This window comes from Palaemon carinicauda, chromosome 17, assembly GCF_036898095.1.
Source record: "Palaemon carinicauda isolate YSFRI2023 chromosome 17, ASM3689809v2, whole genome shotgun sequence".
Lineage (NCBI taxonomy): Eukaryota > Metazoa > Arthropoda > Malacostraca > Decapoda > Palaemonidae > Palaemon > Palaemon carinicauda.
Genome location: NC_090741.1, coordinates 125,153,537 through 125,174,426, shown reverse-complemented (window position 1 = coordinate 125,174,426; position 20,890 = coordinate 125,153,537).

Genomic DNA, 20,890 nt, shown 5'->3' with positions numbered 1-20,890 from the left:
GTCCTACATTCCTACTCTCTCTATTTGAATTTACTATCCTGTTTTGAAATTCATCTCATGATTCACTAAACAAAACTATGTCATCTACAAATCTTAAATTGTTTTAATATTCCCCATTAATGTTAACTTTCTTTTCTGCTAGCGCAAGAGCCTGTGTTCCAACCATGTGTTGGGGCAATATACAACAAACAATTCATACATTTTCCCAATCTTAATTTTTACAAATGTCTTCTACGCATGCTGTGAATAATCTAAGAGAGGTTGAATATCCTTGTCTAACTCATTTCTCAATCAGAATTTTCTCACTATATGCAGTTTTAAGATTTCTGTACTTCCCGTATAGATATCGTCAAGTGTTCTAACATAACATTCATTTATTTCTTGCCTTTGAAGGGCTTTCATTACTTCTGAAGTTTCGACAGAATCAAAAGCTTTCTCATAGTCTATAAATGCCTTATATAATGGTTTGTCATATGCTGGTAATTTTTCGATACCTACTTCTTAAGCCCTTCTGCTCTCTTGGTTGAATAAAGTCTAGCTGTCTTTCTATTCTGTTTAATACAATTTTTGTAAATATTTTATATATTACTGAGAGTAAACATATTGGACGGTATTTTTTTTCAGGTCTTTTGTGACCCCCTTTTTATGAATTAGTATAATGATAAAGTTTTCCCAAGCTGTGGATATACAGTAGACTAGTAGAGCATTCTCTCAGACATTTTGTGTAAAGTCTAGCAAGTTTCCCTTCTATGAAATCTCCTCCCACTATTATTAAATCAATCTTTAACCCATCTTCTCCTTCTGCTTTGCCTCTTTTCATGCCTTTTAATGTTTTCTTTACTTCTCCGACTGTTACTTTAGATACCGGCTCAAGTGTTTCATTATTTCCGTTAAATAGTTATTCCTTATATCGCCATTGCATATCATCGTATAAAAATTCTAGGCCATTTTTATCACCACCTCTTTTGATAATTTTTCATTCTTTGTAGCAAACGTCTGTTGGTACCCTGTTCAAATTCTTCTTTTCATCATTTTGATGCTGCTTCCTTTCCTCACTCTTGTATGACTGTATTTACGAAGGTCTCGGGTTTTTAGTGTGTTTATTGTTTTGGATAGTTTTGCTAATTCTATTTCATATCTCTTGATTTTGTTTAGGAAATTTTCCACCTATCTCTTGTCCTGATTCCAATACAAATTTTGTTAAATAAAACAAACACACCTAGATTTCCCAGAGTTTATCTCCAGGTGGGGTCTCTTAAACCAGCAGTCAAAAGCCCCAAGGGTTACTTGACTCCGATTAGTGTGGTCAGAGTCTTGCAAGTTACTCAGCTCAAAGAGTACATGCTTGTTCAAAGTCAGGCTCAGCCCAGAGAGCAAGACTATGGGTCAGTCCTCAGCAGAGCAGAGGATCAATTAAATTATTTTCTTATTAGAGCTCGTGGATATATCTGAGCGTGGGAATCAGTTTGTTCAATATATTATGTTTTATGACAGAAGGGAGGAGTCAAGGACCTATAAGGGAGCTGGAAGAAAAGCAGTTGAGGACTGAACCTCTGTGCCCACCACCATCTGCAGGAAGGGGAGGTAAAAAGTTTGATAGCGGTAAGACCCTGTAAATAGAAGGGGCTGGGTGATGAGTAAGAAGGTTTTGAGTGAGAGAAACACAAAAGAGTGGTGGGATACCATGGGAAATAAAAGTCCCTGGCTGGTTTACCTCAGAACAAGATGGCCAGAATCATGAGACAGTAATGCTCCACTAGGAAGTATAGGCTGTTTGAAGGCAGGCTTAGCCCAAAGAGTAAAAATATAGGGGTGATCCTCGACAGAGCTGAGGACCTAGTCAAATTATTTTTTTCTAATAGCAAGCCCGTTTATATATTTTTAAGCGAAGAGTTCGGACAAGCCTTATATATGTATGGTTTAAATGAGGGATCAAGGATGGGTTGCTGAAACATCAGGTTCAGTTATCTGGTTCCTATAAGGGAGGAATGGAAAGGGTAATTAAGGAGAGAAAAGTTTGATAGCAGTGAGACCCAGATAGTGGTAGGGAATGGGTGAGGAGTGGAGAAAATTTTTAGTGGGAGAAAAATGGCGGCAGACTAAAGTCCCAGGTAAGCTTAAGGTTGAGGCAGAGAACAGGGGAAAAGACCTCTGCCTCAAACTTAAGCTTACCTGAGACTTTTAAATGACTGAACATTTCTCTTTTACTAGCCTCCATTTCATTATGTAGCTGGGAGTGCATATCTTGCATTGCTAAACTAAACTAATCAGATTTTTCTCATATATATGTATGATGTACAGAGTATATATATATATATATATATATATATATATATATATATATATATATATATATATATATATATATATATATATATATATATATATATATAGCAGACACATTGCTCTTTATTATATAGGGGAGATTCTTTCCTTTGTAAAGACTGAAGAGATCAACATATCGCCAAACCTGAAAGACAGGATTCTCTGGCAAATTGCAAATTGGTTAAGGACCCCAATGCACTATTTAGCTTTTCGGAAACGTAAAACAGCTCAAGATAAATCACTTGTGTGTGGCGAATGGGAATAAGCAAAAGTTAGAATTCAGAATTGCAACTTTTCTAATTTAACTAAAAACCATTACACACAAAACATGAAAATGTTAAAAAAAAAAAGGCGTCGACCATCTATTAATATATTGTCCCGCAGTGACATTTTGCCATGAAAGTTCTTCCAATTGCTCCTTGAAACCCTGTTTATAATTCTAATATTCACAAAACATGATATAAGTGTCATGATGATAATGAAAAATAACTGTATGATAAAATGTAAAAAAAGAATGCCGATAAGACAAAACTATTCAACCACTGTTAGCAGAATTGTGTAGGATGCCAATGTTGACCCTTTTTAATTCCTTATTTACACAACTGCTTTTTTTCTTTGTGTCCGCTTAATTGACTTCCATATTTTTATCTCTTCGTGTAATTTCGTTATGTGCATCGAGTACATTGTTTATGCAGTTTTATCGTAAACATTGACATATCATTAGAAAATGCAATTTCCATAATGCAACTTCACTGTTTATCATGTGATGTAATTTCCTTTTGATTTCTGTCAATTGAGCTTTATGAAATACCTCGTAAATGAATTTGTACTTTATGCTATTAGTGCAAGTCATCAAATACTTTGAATAGGCATTTTTATCGTTGTCTTTTGATATAAGAATTCAACATATATTACTCTGAAAATTATTTTTACCGTATTCCCTATAAGTGAGATTCCAAATTGATATCTGAACCCATACCCATCCTTCGTCAATGAACCAATTACATCACGTAAGTAGAGGCAACTGGCGTCTTTTTCCTTTCATCACCTAATGGTCTCACTCGACGAGTAGACAAAGACAAGAATCTCTTTCATCCTCTCAGACGACTCTCAGCCACTTTGCGTCATCGTAACAGTGTCAATTTCCTGAGAAATGAAATCATCAGTGCTCAAAGACTCCGAAACATGGATTCTATCACTCTGGGGGAGATAGGATCGCTATTAGAGCGAAGAAAGTTTCAAGCGCCGGTAAAGATTTTAGGAAGGATTAAGTTTGCGTTTGGAAAGGAACGGGGTAAAAATGCCTTTTAAAGAAGAGTGGCGGCCAAGAAGCAAAAAAATATATTGATCCTCTTCCTTGAAACATATTCTCGAAGCTGATCCTCTTTCGAGAGGATATTGGTCGCGAATCATATAGGCTGGAGGTCCCCCACTCAAGATGATCATGCTGTTTACTCTATGAAAAAAAAGACTTTGCTGTAGATTGTGTAATAATAATAACAATGGTGATAATAATTGTTATCATATGTTGCATTAAACATTTCAAATATGCCTTGTTATAAGTTACTGCTTCATCATATTTAGGATTTTTCTCTTCGACTTTATATCCTTAACCCCTCCGTCTTCAGCAAGGAATACAGCAATACGATGCTGTAATCAGCAAGTGTCATCACAGATAATCTGTCCTTAATTACACATATATTGTTAACCAATGCACAGTATAAATGCATCGTATATCCTTACAGCCTACTGAAGAAGTACGTATATTGGTTTCTTACTGTCGATACTAAGGAGCAGAGAGAAATAAGTTATTGAAAGGAAAGAGGAAATCCATTGTAAGTTTATTGGCACTGATGCAAGAATAGCTTTTAAAAGGACATATATCTCTTTAATAATAATAATAATAATAATAATAATAATAATAATAATAATAATTATTATTATTATTATTATTATTATTATTATTACTATTATTATTATTATTATTATTATTATTATTATTATTATTATTATTATTATTATTATTATTATTATTATTATTATTATTAAAGAGATATATGTCCTTTTACAAGCTATTCTTGCATCAGTACCAATAAACTTACAATGGATTTCCTCTTTCCTTTCAATAACTTATTTCTCTCTGCTCCTTAGTATCGACAGTAAGAAACCAATATACGTACTTCTTCAGTAGGCTGTAAGGATATACGATAATAATAAAAAAAAATAATAATAATAGTAATAATCATTATCATTATTGTTCTTTTTATTATTATTATTATTATTATTATTATTATTATTATTGTTGTTGTTGTTGTTGTTGTTGTTGTTGTTATTATTATTATTATTATTATTATTATTATCACTTACAGTTACTAGTATTAAATTGGTGTTAATAACAATTAGGCTAATTATAATCATAATATATTGAAAGCTATTGCTGCTTCAGGTGCATTTGATTATTACTAATTTTATTCCTTGGTTTTTCTGTTACTGTACTTGTTACAGTACAGTGCTGATACAGACTCTAGTTTCAATACTTTTATTCCCCAGTTTTCTGTAAGAATTCCATCAACGATATCGGTTGTGTGATGTTTGTAGGAAGAGCTCGTATCTCCACTGCTGATGTCAGTGTGTCAAGTCGGTGGATATCGTTGTAATGTGGCAGATTCCATATATGTCAGAGCGACAGACATCCTGATGGTTTCAGGGTGTGACAACACCTTTTTAAGAGCCTGCAGTGACTAACTGTTTGAACTTTACTCTCTAGCGGAACAATGATGAACAATCCCCTTCTTTGACATTCTGGGCACCATAGCTGAAAGCAGCTGTGCTACTTCTAAATACAAAGTCAACAAATCTAGGCATGTGGTTGAGTAGTTACGGCGAGCACCCTATTTTTTCATAAAACCAACACCATCAGGTCTTACGTAAATCAGATGAGCCATTTCTCATTGCTCAGCATGGAAAGCCACCTGCCCAAAGAACCAGAGAATCACTTAGGTTTTTGTAAAAAACAGTACTTAAACAAAGATGCTGAAGGGGGAAGCTAGATAGGCACTGGATATCTGGCACAGTCATACTGAATTGTGACCTGAATGTAAGCCCATCACACTTTCCTCAACATCATCATCATCATTGTCATCTCCTCCAACACCAATTGACGCAAAGGGCCTCTGTTAGATTTCTCCAGTTGTCTCTAACTTGAGCTTTTAATTCAATACTTGTCCATTCATAATCTCCCACTTCACGCTTCATAGTCCTCAGCCATGTAGGCCTTAGTCTTCCAACTCTTCGAGCGCATTGTGGAGCTCAGTTAAACGTTTATTGAACCTTTATAACAAGAATTGAATTCACAGCCGCCACTTAAATGATGAAGAAGCTGAAAAGATGACTCTCAGCGAGAACATTACATTCATGACCCCTAGGAAGACCCTAGATATTGTTGTTTATAATCAAATGGTAAGAGCTAGAAATCTTGTAATGAAGAACAACCCTGCCCCACCTGAGAAAGATTCCCTAAATATGGAACATTGTTTACTGATACATATGTCCAGTCTAGGAATATTTCAGCACCTGCATTAGTGTGACGATAATGCTTCTTTTGAAGACTTTATCCTAACACATCTAGCAATATGCCATAAAAAAATCACGACTTTCTAATCCACAGAGATGTTTCTCATCAGTATCTCATTAACAATATCAGCAATCATCAGCAATGCTTCTGATAGCCAGTGCCTTCTATTCTTGGTAGAAGTTGTTGTTTTGCAATAAAAACTTATTAATAAAGCTCAAGAATAGTTTCTCTTACCATCTATCCATTGACCATCCATCAGTCAGTGAGAGGGAAGTTTGAGTGAATGCTCCTCCAACTCAACAAATGTCCCAGTCAATCTGGAAACAGCAAATCTTCCCCCTGATATACAAGATCTCTGAGCTGAGCAGAATTAATCAGAGACAGCACCGAGGAACTCCTAAATAAACCTAAGCCATACAGAACCTATCCTTGAGCTGTTACTTACCAAACCACGCACTGGAATTGTCATAAATCTCATATTCTCTACCCTAACAGAGCAGAGATTAACTGAGTGACAAGTTGACTTTCATGGATCATTACTGAGACCACCACGCCCTAGAAGTACAAAGAGTGCCCGCTACACTGACGTATCTGAAACCTCTGATAGGGCAACCATACTCACTGACTCGACACATTGATAGCAGCAGTGGAGATACAAGTTCTGCCCAAAAACTACATGCAACTAATAGCTTAGACAGAAATCTTCTAGGAAACTGGAAGAATATGTATAAATGCTGGAAAATCCCATCATTAACAGACCCCTTTTGAATTTAGTTCACGTGTCTCTTCCTTGGCTGTCTCCTCCCACCCCTTCTCAGGATTTCCAGTGAAATTAGGAGCTCTTATTGGATTAAGTATAGTCAACACTGCTTTTTCCAGTGACAGTGTATTAACGTTTGTGACCAAAATCTCTTGTCTTGTGACTAGCAAATAGGAGATAATGTTGCTACCCTTACTGCCTCTGTTGTGATACAAAGGAAAAGAAGTGCTTTCTCCCTTACCGGTTTAGAATCAACACAATTTGGTTTTCTTTTATCCATGTACAATACTGATGATACCACTGCGAACACCTCTTCACTGCCTCTCCAAATGCCTCAGCTTCAAAACACCCAGCTAACCCCCCCCCCCCCCCACCCCCACCCCCCACCTCCACCCTGCCAAGGAAAAGGCTGGACCACTATCTCTCAAGAAGTAAGAAATACACCTAATGATCATATCCCCACACATATAGAAGAACCTCCCAAGTGCAGGGTGAAATCTACAGACACCCACAGGACACATAACCGAGTGTTGTGAATTGAAAGGACTAATCTGTCCCTCAATAAGGTCTTCCCAGTCCTACTGGAGGATATCAGGGTCTCCCCTATCAACCAAAAGAGAGCTGCATTTCTCCAGCATCAGACAGATCTTGAATTTCAGGATTCATTTCAACACCATAGAAAGATAGTGATATGTGATTTTTCTACCTAACCTAGTGTCAACCCCATTTTATGCCATCCTTCTATTACCCACACAGAAAGAATGCCCTTCACACCTATAAAGTAAAGAGTACATTTATATGGCCAGTCCCTTGGTATGTGCTCAGACTTCATTGTAAGCGATTGCAACGATTTGAGTACCTCAGAAATGAGTGCTGCTCCAATGTAGAAATGCAAGTCTATATAGATAAAGTATCATTATAATTATTATTATCATTATTATTATTACTATTATTATTATTATTATTATTATTATTATTATTATCACAAGCTAAGCTATAACCCTAGTTGTAAAAGTAAGAACGAAGAAAAATTGTTTGGTAATCTCAGGGTTGTCATGTGATGAGGACAACAAGCTAAATAATGCACTATTGTAAAAGGTCCTAACTGCAAAGCTTCCCATCAAACCTGGCAGAATTTATGTCCAGTGAGACTAGACTATATATCTATGAAAAGCATCCTCCCATATCCCAAATAACAGACCAAACCAATGCCTCCCCCTCCCATACTCACTCAACCTGCATCTTTACTTTTTATACTCACTCAACCTGTTCGTTTCCCTCCCCAACCTTTCCCTCTCCATCCTTCCTTTGCTTCTCAACCTACATCCTATTCACCTGCTTTCTCTGCACAAGTGCACCCAAAATCCTTCCTGTTCTCCTTGACCTGACCCCTTCCTTGCCATCCCACATACCCCTCCCCTCACCCTGTACTCATTCATGCTAACCACCCTCCCCTTTATCTGCTAGGATAAATCATCCTCCCACTGTTCCTAAGTTTTTTCCTCCTCCTTCGTGTCCTTACTCTGCCACCTTCCTATACCACCCAATCCTTACCACCGTTACAACCATCATCACCATGATCTGCATAGCCTCTTGCGTTGATGGTGACCCAATATCCCGGTAGTTCACTCATTCAATCATAACAGCTGAATTTGCAAATCTAATGATCATCTTTGTTATGGATGTCTTGGATAAACTTAATACTTCCCATCACAGTCTTGATGACATTGGAGAATATATTGGAGAACATACTAACTTTACTGATAGACCAAGATATTCACAAAAAACTTGCACGGTAGCTTTCACCCAGGCAATGATTTACAAAAGGGTGTCAGGTAAATTTCTCGAAATCAATTGCGCGAAGGTAAATTTCTCGAATTCAATTGACCGAAAAATAATTTCTCGAACTGTCATTTTCTCGAATGTCAATTACTAGAAAACAAACAAGTAAATTTCTCGAACACAATCGAAAGTATCCCATGAGCGCCAGAGACCAATTTATAAAGAGGCTATTAGCATTCCGTGATGTCCTGTATGTACGGGCGTACGGATAATGCACGATACACTGCGTACCTATTTGTAATCACACTTTTGCGTCATAAAAGATATTAACTTTATTTTTTTTAGATAAAATAATACAGTAGGGAAAAACAAAGTAGAAAGAAAATGAGTGAGACTAAAACAAGTGAAAATCAGAAAATAAAAAGAGACGAAAAGGGACCTGTCGAAGAATATCTACGAAGTGTAGAATACAGCACTTCATTTTGATTGATTAAATTTTAATACTGTATTTCATTCTAAATGACAATATTTCTATACATACAATAAAATTATAACCTTTGTATTTTCTTTTTTCATTCCTTCATTTACAATAAATTTTCAACATTTGTGTTTGTCAACCCAAAAGGATATATTTTCCTTGAAATACATGAAACTTTTTCATTCAATTTTCTCGACAAAATAGATATCAGTTTTCGAGAAATATGGGATTCGAGAAAATGATAGTTTGAGAAATTATTTTTCGAGCAATTGAGTTTGAGAATTTGACTTTCGAGAAATTGCATTCGAGAAATTTACCTAAAATCTTATAAAAGTATGAGTGCAGCAATGACCTAAAAGTAATGTAATGGAATCTTCTTGAATTTCACAGCAAGGTTGCCCTTCTTCAATCACAGGTTTTGCCTTTATATCCATATGTTGTGTTTTTACGACAAGAACTTCTCAATAAACTAATCTATTCCATTCAATAGCTACAAGAATACAAAGCACTACAAGTCAGCAATAAACTAGGTTTAGTCATACTTATCAAAAACACTACCCTGCCAGAAGTCCTTAAAACATTGACTGCTGTGGATAGATAAAAACACTTAACATTCAGATCACATTTGCCACTACCAGTCTAATCCAGCACAGCATGTATAACAACATAACCAAGGCATCTTTCTGCAACGGCAATCATAGATAACATAACTATTGTAGGTGATGTCAATGAATATCATCCATTTTTTGCCATCTCTCAGAACCAATCAAACAAGTCAAAATTTGTACTACCTCTTGTAATATTTCCCTAACATTACTCTAATAGATAATGTAAATGAAAGTACTCTTATACATAGAAAACCCCAGGCCTTTCAAGTGGGTCTGGAAGAACACTAGAATTAGTTTTAGTCCCCATAGCACTCGTAAATTTCTCAAAGTGGTAAGTCCACTCCACCCTCACCAGTGACTACTCTGTCACTATACATCCGTAAGTTTCCTCAAATCCCTTCCCCGTTCCAAATTTAAACCCAGAGTTTGTGCATTTGAAAAAGACTGAACAAAGCATTGACAAAACAACCTCCACGATGAAACAAATAGAATTGTTCAAAGTATTGCCGATCAGTCTTGATTCCCTCATATATGCCCTGAAATGCAAATGCTGTAAAAAAAATCTTGCTTCCATCAAATACACACTCACAAATGTTGCCTACAACACACAAACGGACAGTGATGCTCCATATACCTCTAAAGGACTAAACAAAGCTCTTGCCGAATGTAACCCTGGCGCCGAATTTAAAACTTATTAAATGCTAGCACACATGGGAGAATCTGCAAAAAAAGTGAACTCATACATTGTTAAGCAGACATACTCCCTGTTTGGAACTAATAGGAAAACCCCTATTTCTAAGCATAAAGAACCAGACACTTACAGGCCCATTCCTCTTGTTAGCTGCTCTGAAAAAGTAGCTGAGAGTATGGTTCTGCAGAGACTCTAGAGGAAAGTTGAACCTCTACACTACTGAATATATGCTTAAACAAGGGCATAGTCACACATGAAGGCATCGGTGTTATTATGGCGACATTCCATCACAAAAGTACCCTTGTTGCTTTTCTTAACCTGTGGAAGGACTTCAAGATAGCCAGTGTGGTAGCACTATTCACTTCCCTAAAAGTGTGTACCAACCGTGTGTCACACGATCGTACATAGTAACGACATTTCATTTTTTATATGTATTATGCTTGTATCTTTGCTCTCCCCTCGCACTGATAAGAACCTGAAATAACATGTCTGTTTTTCTCACCGTTAACTGTTAACCGGTGAGCTTTCAGTTGAACAGGAAATTGCCTGTTATGTTTGGTATGCCCTTCTTGCCTGGGGTTTATGTATATATAAACGAGTGTTCTGTAATAAAGCTGACTCAGTTGCTTTCATCTTGCCTTTGAGTCACAACCTTCTCTCGGCTCGTCACATTGGTGACCCCGCCTTCCTCCCCCCCCCTCCCCCCTCCATCATTGGTACTATGACGGACTCCACGGAAGTTGGCACTGCCCCACTGAAACTTTCGTCGTTTGCCAGCAGAGGGGCGTTTGCTTGGTTTCAGCGCGCAGAAGTCCACTTTCGCATCAAGGGCGTGACTTGCTCAACCACCGAAGCAGTTTATGTTCTCGCGGCGATACCCGAGGACACCTTCCCAGAAATATCCGACTGGCTTTGTGAACAAGGAGACACCCCAATAGCGTATGACGCCCTCAAAACATACCTTCTGCAGCAGTACTCGCCGTCGCCAGCCGCCCGTATAGCAAAGCTTTTTCAGCTCTCTCAACAACCGTTGGGGGACCAAAGGGGTTCGCTCGCCCTCAGGGAAATGACCAGTATCGCTCGCCTACAACCTGCCGCAGATGGCTCTCCTCGTGAGGTGAACCTACTTCGTGCCCTTTGGATACGCCGTTTACCCGAACCTGTACGCGCTGCCATACCCGATGTCGATAGTTTACCCATAAAGGACTTGATGACCAAAGCAGAGGCCCTTATGGACAGCCATTTCACGACCTTCAAGACCTCCATCAACGCCTCCACTCCTGACAAAGAGGACGCCTATTCAACGTCAACCGAAGCTGACGTGAATGCCGTAGGACATACACGCCTACCCCGTGATGTGCCGAAGCGGCGATAAAGCCACCCACCACCCACCACTCGCTCGCACCCCAACCAACGACTTCTACAGCCACTTACTGCCTCCCATCGGCCTCAGTTTTGCTACTACCAACACAGATTCAGGGAAGCCACGAAGAAATGTGCCAAGGATTGTCAGTGGCCAAAAAGCGGGTAAGTAGGCCGTCGCTTGTGGTTGTGGCCTCCCGTGTTTCTAATCCTTTCTTTTTACATGATGCAGGAACAGGTGTGAGATTTTTGGTAGACACGGGTGCTTGTCGTTTTCTTTTGCCAAGGGAACTCTTCAGGACACAATGTAGTCTGTCTTACTCTGCCGAAGTCCGCCTGGTAGCTGCCAACGGATCTGTGATACCCACCTACAGTTACGAGAACCTCCCATTATCGTTTGGAAACGGTAAATTTAATTGGAAGTTTCTCATTGCTGACGTCACATCGCCAATCCTCGGTGCGGATTTCCTCTCTCATTTCCACCTTCTGGTCAATGTCGCCCACCGACGATTGGTCAACGCAGACTCGTACTTGTCGACACCTCTTCAACCCGCCCCCTCCAACGTCGCTCTCCACATCAGCATACCCACAGATGCCTACGCCCACCTCCTTATGTCGTACCCGGAAGTTTTTCGTCCAGATCTTCGCCAAACGCCCACGGCTCCTGCCAAGCACGGTATTTATCACCATATCAAGACAACGGGACCCCCAGTCTTTGCAAAATTCAGACGTCTGGCACCGGAACAATTAGCAGCCGCCAAACAGACGTTTGCCGAAATGGAGGAAATGGGCCTTTTGCCAAAAGGCCTCCAGCCCATGGTCGTCCCCCTTACACATCGTTCTGAAGAAAGACGGCTCCCTCCATCCGTGCGGGGATTACAGATGCCTAAAAATACAAACAGAACCGGATCACTACCCCCTTCCAAACATCGCCAATGTGACCTCCTACCTGCACAAAGCGAAGGTTTTCTCCACGCTCGACTTCCTGAAGGGGTATTATTAGGTGCTTATGAACCCAGAAGACATCCCCAAGACCGCCATCACCACTCCGTTTGGTACATACACCTTCAATTACTCCTGTTTTGGCCTTCGTAATGCTGGGGCCACTTTTCAACGTCTCATGGATTGCATCTTAGGGGACCTCCCCTTCTGTGTATGCTATGTGGATGACTTACTTGTGATTTTTTCCTCCAAAGACGAACACCTCTGTCACCTGCACACTGTGCTCGACCGCCTGCAACAAAACGGCCTTGTAGTCCGGTACGACAAGTGTACCTTTGGCGCCAACGAAGTGACGTTCTTAGGGCACCGCATCACTCTTGAAGGAGTCCATCCCCTCCCTGAGAAGGTAGCAGCCGTTCAGAACTTCCCCACGCCCTAAACCGTGAAAGCTCTGCAGGAATTCTTGGGCATGATCAACTATTATCGCAGATTTCTGCCAGCCATTGCCACCACTCTTGCTCCCATCTATGCCTCCCTCAAGGGCAAGCCGAAGGACCTGAAGTGGGGTTCCCTTCAAGAAGCAGCCTTCTGCAATGCAAAGAAGGCCCTATCAACCGCTGCAGCTCTCCCTTTTCCTATCCCACATACCCCTCTCCTTCTCTCCATCGATGCCAGCGACGTCGCTATTGGTGCAGTACTCAAGCAGGTGGTCAACGGCTCGCCCCGCCCATTGGCCTTCTTCAGCAGAAAACTGTCCAAGGCAGAGTCGGCTTATTCTACCTTCGATCGCGAATTTTTGGCGGTGCACTTGGCTGTCCGTCACTTTCGCCATTTCTTAGAAGGTACGCCCTTCGTTTTTCGTACAGACCACATGCCTCTGGTGCACGCCTTCACACAACAGTCTGACGCCTGGTCCGCCCGTCAACGCAGACATCTCTCCGCCGTGGCTGAATACAATTGCACCCTTCAACACGTCCCTGGGAAAATGAATCCTGTTGCCGATCCCCTGCCAAGAAACACGTTGGCTGCCATTCAACTGGGATTGGATTACAACGCCTTGGCTGAAGCCAAACAACAGGATCCAGAGTATCAAGCATGTAGGACATCCTGCACATCCCTCCGTTGGGAAGACATCCCCCTCGACGACTCCAACAACACCTTCCTCTGTGACGTCAGTACTGGTAGACCGCGACCTTGGATTCCTGCTCCCATTGCGCAGACAGGTGTTTGATTTCATTTACGGCCTTTCACATCCCTCATGCCATTCTACTGCACAGCTGCTGAAGACGAAGTTCATTTGGCACGGCATGTCTAAGGATGCTAAGGATTGGGTCCGCGCCTGTACTTCTTGCCAAACTTCCAAAGTACATTGACACACGGATTCAGGAGTGGGCACCTTTCCTCAACCTCAGCGTCGTTTCACCCACATTCACGTCGACGTTGTAGGCCCTCTACCCACATCACAAGGACATCGTTACCTGTTTATCATCATCGACCGCTCCACTCGTTGGCCTGAAGCCATTCCCATGGAAACTGCAACGTCCGCCTCATGTACATCTGCCTTACTCTCTGGATGGATTGCAAGATTTGGTATCCCTTAGCATATTACTTCCGACAGGGGAACCACTTTCACCTCTCAATTGTGGACATCATTAGCGAATCTCCTGGGCATCACCGTACATCAGACAACGGCCTACAACCCCGCTGCCAATGGAATGGTTGAACGTTTTCATCGCACCCTCAAAGCAGCTTTGATGTCCCGCTGCAAAGATTGCAACTGGTTTACTCAGCTTCCCTGGGTCCTCCTGGGACTAAGGACCACTCCTAAAGACGCCCTCGACGTCTCGGCAGCTGAAATGGTGTATGGCGACCCGTTGGTCGTCCCTGCCGAATTTTTTCCTTCTACAACCTCCTCCGACGATCTCCAGCGCATACGTCACGTCGTGGGAAAATTTACTCCATGCCGCCAGACTTACAAGCCCCCAGCGAAGCATCACATACCAATGGACTTGCACTCTGCAACGCACGTCTTCCTGCGCAACGACACTAGCAAGCCACCGCTAACGCCCCCTTACACGGGCCCTTTCCTTGTAATCCGACGCAGTCCGAAAGCATTCCTACTAAACATTCGTTGCAAAGAAGACTGGGTCTCCATTGATCGTCTAAAACCTGCTTATCTACTGCCAGATGACCCGCCTACAGTTCGCTTCTCTAGATCAGGGCGACCTATTTAACATGTACAGTATGTCATTTTTAGGGGGGGGAGCCATGTACCAACCGTGTGTCACACCATCGTACATAGTAACAACCTTTCAATTTTTGGATGTATTATGCTTATATCTTCGCTCTCCCCTCGCACTGATAAGAACCTGAAATAACATGTCTGTTTTTCTCACCATTAACTGTTAACCAGTGAGCTTTTCTGTTGAACATGAAATTGCCTGTTATGTTTTGTATACCCTTTTTGCCTGGGGTTTATGTATATATAAACGAGTGTTCTGTAATAAAGTTGACTCAGTTGCTTTAATCCTGCCTTTGAGTCACAACCTTCTCTCGGCTCGTCACAAGTGAAAGCAGTCAGATGTCCTCTTCATGCATGGACACAGCTATGCACCAAAATAGAGAGGCATGAGTGACCTTTCAAGATGCCAACTCTCCCTTTCTGCCACATAAAAATGTACCTTAAGGGAGCATTCTCAGAACCCGTACTATTCAAAATCCTTATGTAGAATCTGCTTCATGTAAGTTATCCAAAAAGGTCTGTATCTGCGCAGATATCTTCATTGTCTTCACTCACAACATATTCAACAAACACCATTAAATCCAAATTGCCCTCAACTTGAATTCAGCTATAATCAACCCCAATAGAACTAAGTCTATTGCCATCAAACAAGTTGGTCATCTCCATCTCCATCTATTAAAGAGCGATTTTGAGTGTGTAAAAGATATCCTTTATTCAAGCGTTCACATAGACTACATGCTCTCATCCCAAGAAATTACCCACCTAAAACAAAAAAACCAACAGGTGTCTCGCTGCCCTAAAATGTATAACCTCATGTGCACTGGGCACCTCATATAACATTTTAAGACGATTCCATGTCCGGGTTATACGTTTTCTTCTGGAATAGACAGCTTCTGTTCTAACCTCTCTCACCAGAAGCAAAAGTTGGAAACTATTCCAAAAAAAAATGTCCGTGGACCACCCAATTTACAATTTCTCTCCCGAGATCCCGGGATCCCAACCATTTTCCGAGGGTTAAACAATCCCGGGATTTTTCTCATTGTCCCGGGATTTCCCCGGAAAAACTATTAGAAATTGAAATTAAATGGCCTTTCTTTTAATAGTAGTAGTAGTAGTAGTTGCTGCTGTTGATGATTATGTTATTGTTAATGAAGATGTGAAACAATGACGTAAATGTGTGTATGTGAGAGAGAAATTATCCCATTGGTCTCTCTCTCTCTCTCTCTCTCTCTCTCTCTCTCTCTCTCTCTCTCTCTCTCTCTCTCTCTCTCAATAGTGAAATTAGTCATTACAAATTTCATAAGGAGTTGTTTAATTGTTAATTACTAAATTGAAAATCACTACAAATTTCATAACAAATATTACCTAAAAACCATGCCCTTAATTTTATTTTTACTGATATAAAATTATGTTTTTTCTTTTGTTATTTTATCAACTACAAAAATAATGGCTAATTACCAAGTTGAAAATTATTACAAATTTCGTGCTGAATATTACCTACAGATAGTGCCTTTGATTTTACCTTTACTAATATAAAATTATGTTTTTCCTTTTGTTATAAATTATTATCAACAGCAAAAAATATTATCAACAGCAAAAAATATTAATTAATTACTAAGTTGAAAATCATTACATTTTCGAACTAAATATTACCTACAGACAGTGTATATAATTTTACTTTAACTGATATAAAATTGTTTTTCCTTTTGTTATATTATCAACTGCAAAAGAAAATGATCGTTATTACTAAGTTGAAAATCATTATAAATCTTATACTAAATATTACCTCCAGACAGTGCTCTTAATTTCAATTTTGTGACGTAAAATTATCCTTTTCATTTTGTTATATAAAAAAAAACTCACTTTGGTTTCGTAAAATCAGAAAAAATATATAGTTGAATGTACCTCAAAATGGTCCCTGAGACTTAGCAGGGTGAACAGCTAGTTAAGAAAAAAAAATAAATTGAGAAAGACAGTGAAGTGCATTTGAGAGTACTCTCATCATCTAATGCAGATTAACTCGAGTAATAGGGTAATGGAATATCATAGCCCAGTAGCTATGGTACTACCCTATACTTGAAAACAATAGTTATATGGTTAAAAGGCAGAGTAGCATTAACAAAAATGAGTCATACAGGTAATTCGTAAAAAGGAGACATCCCGAAAAATCCCGGTGTAAAGGATTCAAGCTACCCCCAGTTTCAAGCTAACCCCCCCCCCCCCCCCCCGGTAACTTTAATCCGGATTCAGATTACCGGGGATGTAGTTTGAAACCGGATTCAAGCTACCCCCCATGTTTTCAAGTTACCCCCTCATCGAAATAGAAAATAATCTATGTGACAGTGCACGTATGCATCCTGCATTTATTGCCAACTTCGCAGCAGTAGAAAAAAAGTTTATTTTCGTATTTAAGAAAAAGAAATGTTTTCTTATATCTCAAAAAGATACCATTCATGTGCCTCAGGTGCATGAGCTTCACACGGCAATATGCGTGGAGAAATTGACACAAAAGTCCACAACGAGATGTGTATTTTGTTGCTATGCTCTTTCAAATTTACGAAGAAGTTTGAGATGTACTTAAAGACAAAAACACACAAGCCATATTTCCGAGATTGTGTTTCGAAAATAAAGAGAAAAGGGTGCAATTTTATAGTTATAATTAATGCCATTACTTGAACTTTAATTCTATAAAAACTCAACTTCAACTTGTTATTGTTTTGTAACATTATTCAATCGTACTATAAAGAAACGAGACACAAAATTGCCACTTTTTGAATATAGTTTCTCAGGTCAGCGATGGACATTCATTAATCGGCTTTCATCAGAAAGTATCGCTTATTAACCCTCCTTGGCTTGTGGGTAGGTAATGGCAGGAACCACCTGCAACGAAAGTTACACCCAGGTGTGGGAGAGAGAGAGAGAGAGAGAGAGAGAGAGAGAGAGAGAGAGAGAGAAATTATAAACACTCTAACAGAGATGCTTCAAAGATTATAGCCAATCAAGGGAGACACAATCAGCACCATAAGCCTTTAGTCAGCCAGAATGGAAGGTCATCCATCCCCATACAGAGCAACAGTAGGGATACGATACTTAATTATTATTATTATTATTATTATTATTATTATTATTATTATTATTATTATTATTATTATTATTATTAGCCAAGGTGCAACCCTACTGGGAAGGGAAACAAATAAGGAGAAAGAAATAAAGGAAAGATATAAAGTTAGAACACAAAAATAACAAGAAGGCAAATGGGTATTGTATCATTAAAGAATTTTTTAAAGCAAACTGATAACAAGAAAATATAGTGAACATGTTGATATGCCAACAAAAATAATAGAAATATATTGTAAGGTGGTCGATTCCCAAGGGAGATTACTACAAAAATTTAGTGAGGTAAGAAGGTATACTAAGAAGTCGAAAATATGGCACCGTGTGTTTTAACACAGTATAGTCTTCCAAGACTGGCTTTTTCGTTTTCCGAAGCCCCTTTTGGGTACTTGGTGTTCACTACGTAGTCATAGATGATATCGAGGTTGTCCAATTTCCGTTCAGCAGCCATATTGACGACTTTTTGGACAAGTGATGCTGTGATCGGGATAACCTGGGTTTATATACATCCCAACACACCAGAGATCAAATTCTTACTACCGCGTACAGGATAATAGGATAAAAAAGGGGGTTTGATTTGCGGCCCAAGGACGAGAAATGGTCATTGTAACTATCGTCACCTTTGTGGTCATCCCGATGAATTAAGGAACTCTAGTCTTATGTGCATTAGTATTATACATCATGCAAATTTACTCACTGAATGTGTCTTAAGTTCGTTTTGGGAAAAAAAAAACACATAAAGGATAGCCGTATCGACCGTACTTTTATCACTGTACCAGTATAATAATCGCAAAGAAAAACTAAGACAATAAACTGGTAAATACATGACATCAATAAATTCTACAAATAGAGGAAACCGTACATGTATAGACATGTAACCTAAAAATATTTTGTTGACCCTGATCAAAAGCAATTGATTAATATTTATAAATGATGAGTTACTACGGAAAAAAGGAGGTTAGTTTGAAACCAGGGGGGGTAGCTTGAAACCGGCTTCAAATTACCCCTGGGGGTAGCTTGAAACCGGTTTCAAGTTAACCCCCGGTAGCCTGAAACCGGTTTCAAATTACCCCTGGGGGTAGCTTGAAACCGGTTTCAAGTTAACCCCCGGTAGCCTGAAACCGGTTTCAAACTACCGGGGGTTAAGATTTGGAGGGGGTAATTTGAAACCGGTACACCGGGGCCCCGGGATTAGATGAAATTTTATCGCAGATTCCCAGGAAAAGGACATCCACCCTAAATGAGAAACCGTAGCACCCATATGGACCAGACACTGCCTGCTGAGAGCAAACACCACCCTCCTCTCCTTATTTGACAGAATTGTCATTTGAAACAAATAGAAACTGTCCCATCCTGAACAGTCCAAACTTGCTTCCCTCGTCTCGAATAATATTCCTGCTACTGATGTCAATTTTACAGATGCCTCACTAGATAGTGTACCAACCGTGTGTCACACAATTGTACATAATTCCTTTTGTATATAATATGCTTGTATCTTCGCTCTTCCCTCGCACTCAAACGAACATGAAAATTCATGTCTGCTGTTTTGCTCTGAACATTGTCTGTCTCTCGAACATGTTATGTCCTGTTGCCTTGAGGTTTTGTATATAAAGAAGAGTGTTCCTTAATATAAAACTCAGTCGTTTCCAACCTGCCTTTGAGTTCACAACTCCTCCTACGGCCCCGTCACATTGGTGACCCCGGAGTGACTCACTCCTCCCGCCACCCCATCCCCCCTACACCTCTCACCGTTACTATGACGCCGTCAACGCATACCTTCTGCAGCAGTACTCGCCGTCGCCAGCCGCCCGTATAGCAACGCCTTTTCAGCTCTCTCAACAACCGTTGGGGGACCAAAGGGCTTCGCTCACCCTCGGGAAAATGACCAGTATCACTCGCCTGCAACCTGCCGCAGACGGCTCTCCTCATGATGTGAACCCACTTCATGACTTTCAAACCTCCATCAACGCCTCCACTCATGACGAAGAGGACATCTATTCAACTTCAACCGAAGCTGATGTGAATGCCGTAGGACACGCCTATGAATGCCATCGGACATACACGACTATGAACGCCGTAGGCCTATGAATGCCGTAGGACACGCCTATGAATGCCGTAGGACACACGCCTATGAATGCCGTAGGCCTATGAATGCCGTAGGACACACACGCCTATGAATGCCGTAGGACACACTCGCCTATGAATGCCGTAGGACACGCCTATGAATGCCGTAGGACACACACGCCTATGAATGCCGTAGGACACACACGCCTATGAATGCCGTAGGACACGCACGCCTATGAATGCCGTAGGACACACTCGCCTACCCCGTGACGAGCCGGAGCGGCAACAGCCACTCGTCATCCACCACTCGCTCGCACCCAAACCAACGACTTCTACAGCCACTCACTGTCGCTAATCGGCGCAGTTTTTACTACTACCTCTCCAGATTCAGGGCACCTATTTAACATGTTCAGTATGTCCTTTTTAGAGGGGGAGCCATGTACCAACCGTGTGTCACACAATTGTACATAATTCCTTTTGTATATAATATGCTTGTATCTTCGCTCTTCCCTCGCACTCAAACGAACATGAAAATTCATGTCTGCTGTTTTGCTCTGAACATTGTCTGTCTCTCGAACATGTTATGTCCTGTTGCCTTGAGGTTTTGTATATAAAGAAGAGTGTTCCTTAATATAAAACTCAGTCGTTTCCAATCTGCCTTTGAGTTCACAACTCCTCTCTCGGCTTCGTCACAATAGAGCGGATCCTGTTGCTGCCCTTGTTATAGTCTCCCCCTCAAACATAGTGGACATGAGATTATCCATCAATGCTTCACCTATCCAGACAGAACTAGTTGTCATTCTCAAAGCCTAAAACATTCACTCACCATTCAAGAAAACATGACAATACACATTGACTCCAGAAGAATCATATCAGCCATCAAATACATCTTAAACGGAAAAACTTTCCATGTTTCTTCAATCAAGTATCTTGCACCCAGTCACCCCT